Below are 8,669 nucleotides of genomic sequence, written 5' to 3'. Positions count from 1 at the left end.
CAGATTCAAGTTATTGAATTTGAGCCACTTAGTTTCCATGTTAGAAACTGGCATGTCCAGATCAAGAACACATAAGCCATTACTCAAATTTATACTGCCATACAAAACATCATACATATCCATAGAACCACACTTATTCTTTATAAAAAATCAAAATTCTTTCTTTCTAAACAACAAATGGCTATGACATTTCTATTGATAGCAGGCACATAGTAATAGTATTTGTAGATTTACTACAAGCCCAGTTCGCAAAGACAAAAGGTAAGGTCCTACGATTAATGCAACAACTCTTGCTTCATTTCTAACCCGTAGGTCCAACTCGCCTTTATGCCAATGATCCACTATTCTTTAGGCTCTACACATTTACATAAATGTGTGCGCCACATCCAGTATCATATATCCAAGATACATAAGTAGTAGATACATTGACTTCCATAACATGGATGCCTAGAGTGGAAGTCTCACTTCCGTTCTTCTTCAACTCCTTCACCACCTTAGCCTTTGGGCTTTAATGCATCCAAACCATTTGGACATGCCCTTGGCCTTTTGCATTTGGTCCATCAATATGGATGTTCCCTTGCTGTTATTCTGCTCTTTTGTTCTCAACATGCAGAGCAAGTCAGACAAAGGCTTTTGTCAAGTAGCGACTGTCGGATTAAGACTCTAGCCAACTATTGACCAAATGAAATCCAAGTCGCTATGGGTTCTCAACATACCTAATCCTCTTGAGCACATGAGGACCTACCAGACTACCCACAGTTAACCTTGCCTAAAAGAGCGTCTTGAAGACCTCAAACTTCTCTTGCCAGGCTTGCCCTTGATAGAGCTACCCATGGTGTACGATCATATCATATGCAACCATGTTCTCGTGTTGTTTCTGCAGCTTCAAATTCATGATGGCCAGCATGAGATAGGCAACATCTAAAGGTGTCTCCCTGATGCTTCCTATAAGCATCACTTCCAACTTGAGAGGCATTATCAGGTGGTCACTAAGAAGAGCTTGCTCTAAGACATAGAAACTTTTCTTCTACTTAAAAACAATTCTCATGTTTCAATACCAATCTAAGAGCTCATTCTCGGACAACTTGTTCTTTTGAACGACAGATCCCTAAAACAAAGTACTAATAGTATTAATTGTCATGGAGACTATCACAGAGATATGCAAAATAAGTATTATGACATCACAATATTTAACGAGGACTTTGTTAATTATTGCTCCCACTATTATAATCAAATTAATGACCTTCAAACATTGATTCGAAAAATCATATTTTCATAGTGGGCCAAGATTCATATTTCACCAGGTTTGATTCAGCGAAGGCTAAAAGTCCCAGAACTGACTATTTAGTTAGGTGTCTCTGCGAGCATGGTTTTTAGGCCTCTGTCGCCGATTTCGGCGTGTTCTGTTAGTTCACGTGACCTAAGATCCAATTTAGGATTGGAGTCGCCACTACACCATTTAATTTTGCCAGTGAGCCACCTAAACTTACTTATAGGGTTAGGGCACTAAACGCCTAAGGATTTAAGTTTGACTCGATCTTTCTAACCAACGAAATAAGTCTGGGGGCTTTGATAATAGATTAGAGGCCCGCAAGCCAATAACTCGCCATTTCGGTACTCTTCTAGGTTCCTAATAGTTCTAACACTTTTTATTCGTTAAAGTCGAGTTATTTAATCCTAGACTCAAGTCACATTCGCGAATGTACAAGGAAATTAAAGAATAAATTACAAACTCCGTACAATATATGTGCTCATACAATTATACAGCCCAACTCAAAATGGGCCACACATTCGGGCCAAGAAAGAATAAAAAGACCATACCTTTAGGCCAATCATACACGAGTCATATATTCAGGTCAACATTCACACAATGGGCCGAGCGGAGCATAGAAATGGGCCTAAGGTCCGAGAAGAGGAAAATGGGCCTATACCTCCTAACCTAGAAAAATTCTAAGTTAATCCCCATATTTACACATTTTATTTACGATTTTTTTTCAATTTTATTTACATGGCCATATTTACATAAATTAGCCAATTGATCCCCGAAATTTTACAAAAATGATCCTAATCCCTCAAGGTCAATTTGACCTTTAAATTTATTCCTAAGACTCACACATGAGTTAGTTACCCGTAATCCCACGAATTATGCTCAAATTTACATGATTATCCATCTTAATCTTGATTAGCACAAGATTCGCAAGAGAATGGGTTTTATTACTTAATTAGTCGATAATTAGACGAATTAAGGACTTTAACTGATTCCCGAGTCCTGAACTCACCTCAAGGTCACAAAGACCTTCTTAAGCCCTAACACGCCTAATTAGCATCTAATTAACCTAATCCCATGGAATTAATCTCAATTTACGTGATTATATTCAATTGGACTTGAATTTTACAAATTGAATTGAATCGACACAATTGATTACCAATCGATTGTCCACATGTATACATAGACAATCCAACCTATGTAATCCAAATTAGATTCAATTAGTCTACCATTACAAGTGGTCGTAGCCTAATTTGCTAATTTTCACTTGATTAAGCCTAATTGGACTCTAAGTCATGAAATCAAACCTAATTAACATCTAATCAAGTCTAATCCCACTCAGCCATCCATGCATCCATCATCATAAATTCACTATACATCAATTAGGAAAGAAATTGGAGGAATTTACTATATTTACAAGCCACATAGCCTATTCAAGCTTCAGGAACCACTGATTATCCCAATTAACAACTAATTGAAACTAATTAACCACGAAATCAAGCAATTGAGGCCTCGAATCAATTCAGCATAGAACGTACAGCATGCATATAAGGTCGATTTCGTGCTAATTTCCCCTAATTGGGTTAAATCAAGTATAATCATAGCCAAGTTCGTAATTAGTCCGATTATACTCAAATTGAGGCAAATTAGACCTAATCACTAGACAACCAAAATGTCACCATGAGCAATTAAGCAAGATTAAACCTAATTAGAACCTAATTAGCACATACATAGACTAATTACAACTAATTATGCACAAATTGACTCAATTAACACCAAATCAAGTCTAATTAACATGCAATTAGTCTTTTTTCGAGTACAATCAAGATTAATGAGCCAAATTTAATCCTAATTAAGCAAGATACTACTCAATTAATCCTAATTAAGCAAGATACTACTCAATTAATCCTAATTAAGTTGTAAGTCACACTATCTACCAACCTAAGCATCTAATCTATGCATAATTATTCTAATTAAGCAAGTATCCACTGAAATACAAGCTAAATAGCTTGATTTCAGCTCTCGACAGAGGCTTAGAGCCTCACATTACCTTGATTTCGAGAAATTTTCGGATGTTCGATCTCAAATTCGGCATTCTGATTATACTGAGGAAAAGAGAAAAGAAAGTGAGGGAAAAAATGAACAAAAAAGAGAAAAATACAAAAGAGGAGAAAGCACGAATAAAAATAGTAGAACTTTGGGATAGCATTCTATTTGCTCAAGTAATAAGAGGTTTCATATTAGTAAGCAAATCGTTTCTCAGAAAATATATTGTATTACCTTCATTGATAATAATCGGGGTTTAAACTCTAAATTATCCTATTAATTAAAAGGAACATAGGCTCAATTAAGAGATTTGGGTCGGAAATTTGGCATTACTTCAACACATGAAGTTGGCCAAAAGTCCATAATCTGAAAAATGACCATCCATTTTTAGAGGAAGTGGGCTCGGGAATCATTTTGTAATTTTCGAAATTGCAGGGACAAAAATGAAGGGATTTTTCAAATTTTGGTGGTCCGGAGGGTGCCAGCTATCTGAACCTGTCCGTTGGGAGTAGTTGGCCTGCGAGCGCAGTTACTAATCGCGCCTCCGTACAGGGACGCGGGAGGAAACCGCGCCTCTGTCCTAAAATTTCACATCGGTGGGAACTCACTTAAACCAAATGAACTGAACTGATTTGGCCGGGCGAAAATGACATATCGACCTTCAAAGTTTCAAAAACCTTTCATTTTCACCATTTTTAGGATTTTAAAGCATATTTGAGCGGAGAAAAATTATCAAAAAATATTCTCGAGTTTAGAAAAATATTTTCACTAGAAACCACCCCAACATGAACATTTTCAATACGTGAAAATATCAATTTTTCCGTCTCGAACCCCTGCCCAGTTATTTGAATCAAAGGGTTTTAATCAGAGAAAATTTATTGTGCCTTTCTACATGAAAAATACGAGCAATTGAGTTTAAAATAAGGTATTCGGGGAGTGAGCATCACCTTTTAAAACTCTTTTTACACGCGCTTCCCCAGATAAAGCAATATTGCCATTTAACTTGTACAAATTTTTAAAAATAGGCATGGACAGTCAAAATTAAATACTCGGCACTCGAGGACTGATCTGTTTATTCTCGATAGTTCGTCTTCATATGGGCAAGCCTTAGGTGCTTTATCAGTTCTCTGATTTGATGTGCTCTTTGAACGATGATCCTAGCCCGAGCCAGAACGAAGTACTTGCAGTAGGGAACTCTTTCCAAATCACATCGTATGCAACTATTGATTAGTTGGGTGAATAACTCTTTATTCCGATCTTGCTTGTAGTTCGATACCCAACTCTTTGCTTCTGAACTTCTAATCCTATCAAGCTTGCTTAGCTAAGTTTGATCGGACAGTAAACACCACGCCTTACCAAGATAGATGAGGGCAAGGTATACACACTCATCAATCTTGGTCTGGACAAGCATTACTTGTTAGAAAGGCAACATTCTTAATATTTTCTTTGAGGGTTTTCAAAATCGATCTAACCACATACTATTAGGCAACTCTTGCATAATAGATCAACATGTGTAACCATTACACATACTTATTCTCCGCAAATCATATTTACAACAAGCCATAGAATATAGCAAATATCACATACCTAGTATAAGTTATAACCTAATGCATGTCTAACAGTCACGTTGAAAGACAATCGGCAAAAGCATGCAAGCTCTTAGCATAAAATCATATTTTATGCCTCTATATACCTAAATTCTAACTAGCATGCTCTGATACCAATTGGAGGAATCGTGTGCTGCAACAATGAAAGCAACGAAAATCAGAAAATTCAAAATTTTATATCGCACGAAACCTAAAACCAAAATCATATTAGAAGAATAGAGATAGATAAAGCGTACCTGGAAAAAAAAAACCTCTGCCAACTCGTCAAACTAAGAGTTCCACATGTCACGCCTCTATCAGTATCCATGCCAACCGCGTCAACGAAACTCCAGGACTAGTAGTGCTAGCAACCTATACCCAAAAGAAAGCCACGCACAAGATAAAATTATTAGACTAATGGACCTAAATAGGGCCCTTGAGCAAGTAGTAATCATATCACAAATTGCCTTGATCGAGTCGGGTTATATTTGCACCCAAACTTCGATGCCTTGAGACATAGACTTAGGTGCCTATTTATAGGCTTGGAAGGACCCCATAGAGGAGTTATTGAATCAATATGGGATGGATATCTCGGCCTCCTTTAGCTGCCATTTGGCCACCCTTAATTGAGCCACTTGGTCGAGTCCCCACCATGCCATGTGTCGCCTCTCAAGTCGCACCACATGTCGTCTTCAGATTGATCCATTTGTCATCGTATGATTGTGCCACGTGCAGACACCTTATTGGTCCATTTTTCATCATATGATTGAACCAAGTTTCATTGCCGATTCGCCTCTTATTCAATCCATTAAATCTAATAATCGAAATCCAATCAATCGAAAAGTTTAATCTCATTAAATTTATGGTATTCCAATTTGTGCCTTAACTCATCTAATCTCTATTAGATGAGGTCGCCTTCATCATCTGTCGATTTGGTCATTGTGTGTGATCTTGTAGGATCCCGATTACACTAGCAGTAATGTTGAAATCTCCATTTCGACATTACAAACAGTGAGTGGCATCTAGCAATGTATCACTACTATCCAAACAATCAGAAAGTTAATTGTTTGGTGAATTTATGGATTATGTTACCGTGCAACATGGTCCATTTGTCCTCTATACCTCGATCGAGCCCAAGGCATGGTTGTCATCCTTGTATCAATCTCGTTCCTTGCTTCCGGGTAAGTCTGTCAAAGCAAATGAGTTCTATATCGACTCATTTGGATATATGCGTACACTTTCAAAGTTCACCCACCAAGGGTTCTAGTGAGATATCGCTCTCATTATAAAAGAGGACAAATCCCATCTTGGTCACTCACAATCTTCACCATGTTCTACGGCATTATCCAGTTACTACCTTTATAATCATCCTATTACAGTTGGCGTTTGACAGTATCAAATTATACGACATACCATGTAAGAATCAATGACGACCTTAAGTCAAAGGACCTTTGCACTATAGTCACTATGAGAACTGCTAATGACAATCTCATAACCACCCATGTAGCAATCTCTTGGCAACATTTTCGACATAATGTTGATCTTCGAATTTTTCTGAACACGACATTGGATTATTTTTCAGATATCCGATTGAAAAAAATGAATTTCGAAAATAATCGAGCAATTACAGGCGACGCATGTTGGAGGTTCGATGTCGATTCTTATCGAGATTCGATCTCCATTAACGCGAGTTGGACTTTTCATAGAGTCTATTATTTTTTGAATTTCTCAATTTTGAAAGATGCCCGCATGAGTAAATGAAATTAAAAATTAAAAAAAGAAAAGAAAAATAAATAAATAAATAAATAAATGTATGTAAAAGTAGCAAGAGAATTCCCCTTACCACCCCGTTTCTTCTTCTCTCTTTCTTCTTCTGCTAACTTTTTCTTCCTATTCTTTAGTTTTCTTATCTTTTCTTCTTCTTCTGCAGCTCTCCCTCTGCTGCGCCTACCAAAATTTTCGGCTACCCCAATCATCCTTCCTCAATTCTCCGCATCTTTATTCCATCTCCATCCTCTGATCCTCTACAGCCCCTATACCCCGCCTACCCCATCGATCCTCTTCCTCACGCATCCCTTTACCATCACCAGTTTCATCATCATTTTCGTTTTCTGCTTTCTAGCTCCTTCAGCTCCTCTCTGTCTTTCTCTCACTCCCTCTCTTTCCATTTTTCGACCTGTAGTAGCTCCACTAGCAAACACATGGACAGCAGTATCCATCTACTGCTTCCTTCTAACTTTCTCGGGAAAAACAGACAGACAAACAGATGCAGCATCCTTTCTCATTCTCTTCATCTCCTACCCTTTCATCTCTGCCATCTCCATCCCCTACTACCACCTATCCTCACACAACCATCACCATATACTCCTTCTCCCTTCCTTCAATTTCTCTCGGCTTTCTCACTCACTCTCTCTCTCTGATCCTCTTTCTCGGGCTCCCTTACTCAGGAAAACACAACACACATAGAGACTTCACGACTATCCTTTCCTTTCCAACTCGCCTTCACGCCGAAACCATCATCATTTTGCTTCCCCACCCTCTGCTCCCAGCTCCTACACGATCCGTTCCTCTCCTTCCTTTTTCCTCAGCCACCGACTTCCATCACCATCGTCCTCTTCATCCCTTACACACAATAACTCCACCAGCCACCTTATCCCTTCTCATTCTCTTTCCATCACCTCCTAATCCTTAGCTACCTCCCGACTCCATCAAAAACGCCATTACCATGCCTCTGACCATCACCAGACCATCACCATCTCATTCTCTTCTTCTCTCGCTCTCTCAACTTCTTTTTCCTTCTCTCTCACTCTCGGCCTTCCAAACAACACACGTACACACACACAAACACAGCCTCCCTTATCCTCTATCGTCACGCCACTTCCATCTTCCTCTTCCGCTCTATTCCTCTCACCTCTTCCATCTCATGCCTACTGCTGCTCCCTCCTCCCTCAAGCTCTAATCGCTACTCTTCCTTTCCATCTCTATCCGTGCTGCCACCTGAATCAACTCTCGTTATTATCCTCATCTACTGTTGTTTGCAGCTCATTGCAGCTGCCACTATGCTACTTGTTGCTCCTACTCCGAGCTCCATAAGCTGTTGCAACTCTGTTGTCTTGCTAGTCCTCCCCGAGTTTCTGCTACACCTCCTCGAAGTCCATAAGGTATTGTCGCTACTGTAGTACCGCCCTTCCTCGACCTCCCGAAGTTGCCATGCTGCTACCTATTCCTTCCTCGAACTCTTGAGTTGTTGACGTGCCTTCGCTGCCACTGAGGTGCCCTTGCACAAGCCGCAACAAGCTTGTTTCGAGGGATCTTCAAGGTTCACGGTGGCCCTTCCTATGTTAGTTCGGAAGAGGTACGAAAAATCCCAAACTTTAGTGGCTTGCATAGGGCTCCATTTTCGTTTGGTTTAATGCTCGTATGGATGACGATGATGTCAAATGGATTTCGAATTGAAACGACAAAAAAAAAGGAGGCATAAATCGGAGTTAATATGAATTTGGAATTTTAAATGAACCGGCATGTTGTGATAAAAACCAACCCAAGCACGAACTTGATATTTAAAAGGACATAACTTAAAATTGGTTGTTTGAAATGGGAATGAATCAACACAAATTTGGATTCTATGTGCATTTGGCCTTAAGGAATAAAACCGGTTCATAACATTAGATCGACTTTCATCGATCACTTGATCTAAAATCGATAAATTAAATCTCGTTGTAATCGTTGTGACCATAATTTGTGTGTTTTGAAATGTTCTTTGTCATTTT

General features: G+C 38.9%; 1 long non-coding RNA gene across 1 annotated transcript; it reads right to left on the bottom strand.

Annotated features, from left to right (window-relative positions):
• Positions 1-4,781: 4,781 nt before the first annotated feature.
• LOC116193174 lies at positions 4,782-5,386 on the bottom strand. The gene is made up of 2 exons (XR_004154214.1): positions 5,157-5,386; positions 4,782-5,053 (listed from the first exon to the last, which is right to left on the bottom strand). It is a non-coding gene; the product is annotated as an uncharacterized LOC116193174 (long non-coding RNA).
• Positions 5,387-8,669: the final 3,283 nt, after the last annotated feature.

The sequence above is a fragment of the Punica granatum genome, chromosome 1 (assembly GCF_007655135.1).
Source record: "Punica granatum isolate Tunisia-2019 chromosome 1, ASM765513v2, whole genome shotgun sequence".
NCBI classification, from domain to species: Eukaryota; Viridiplantae; Streptophyta; class Magnoliopsida; order Myrtales; family Lythraceae; genus Punica; species Punica granatum.
Note: the sequence above shows the minus strand (reverse complement) of the source record. Positions and strands in the feature narration are given on the sequence as shown.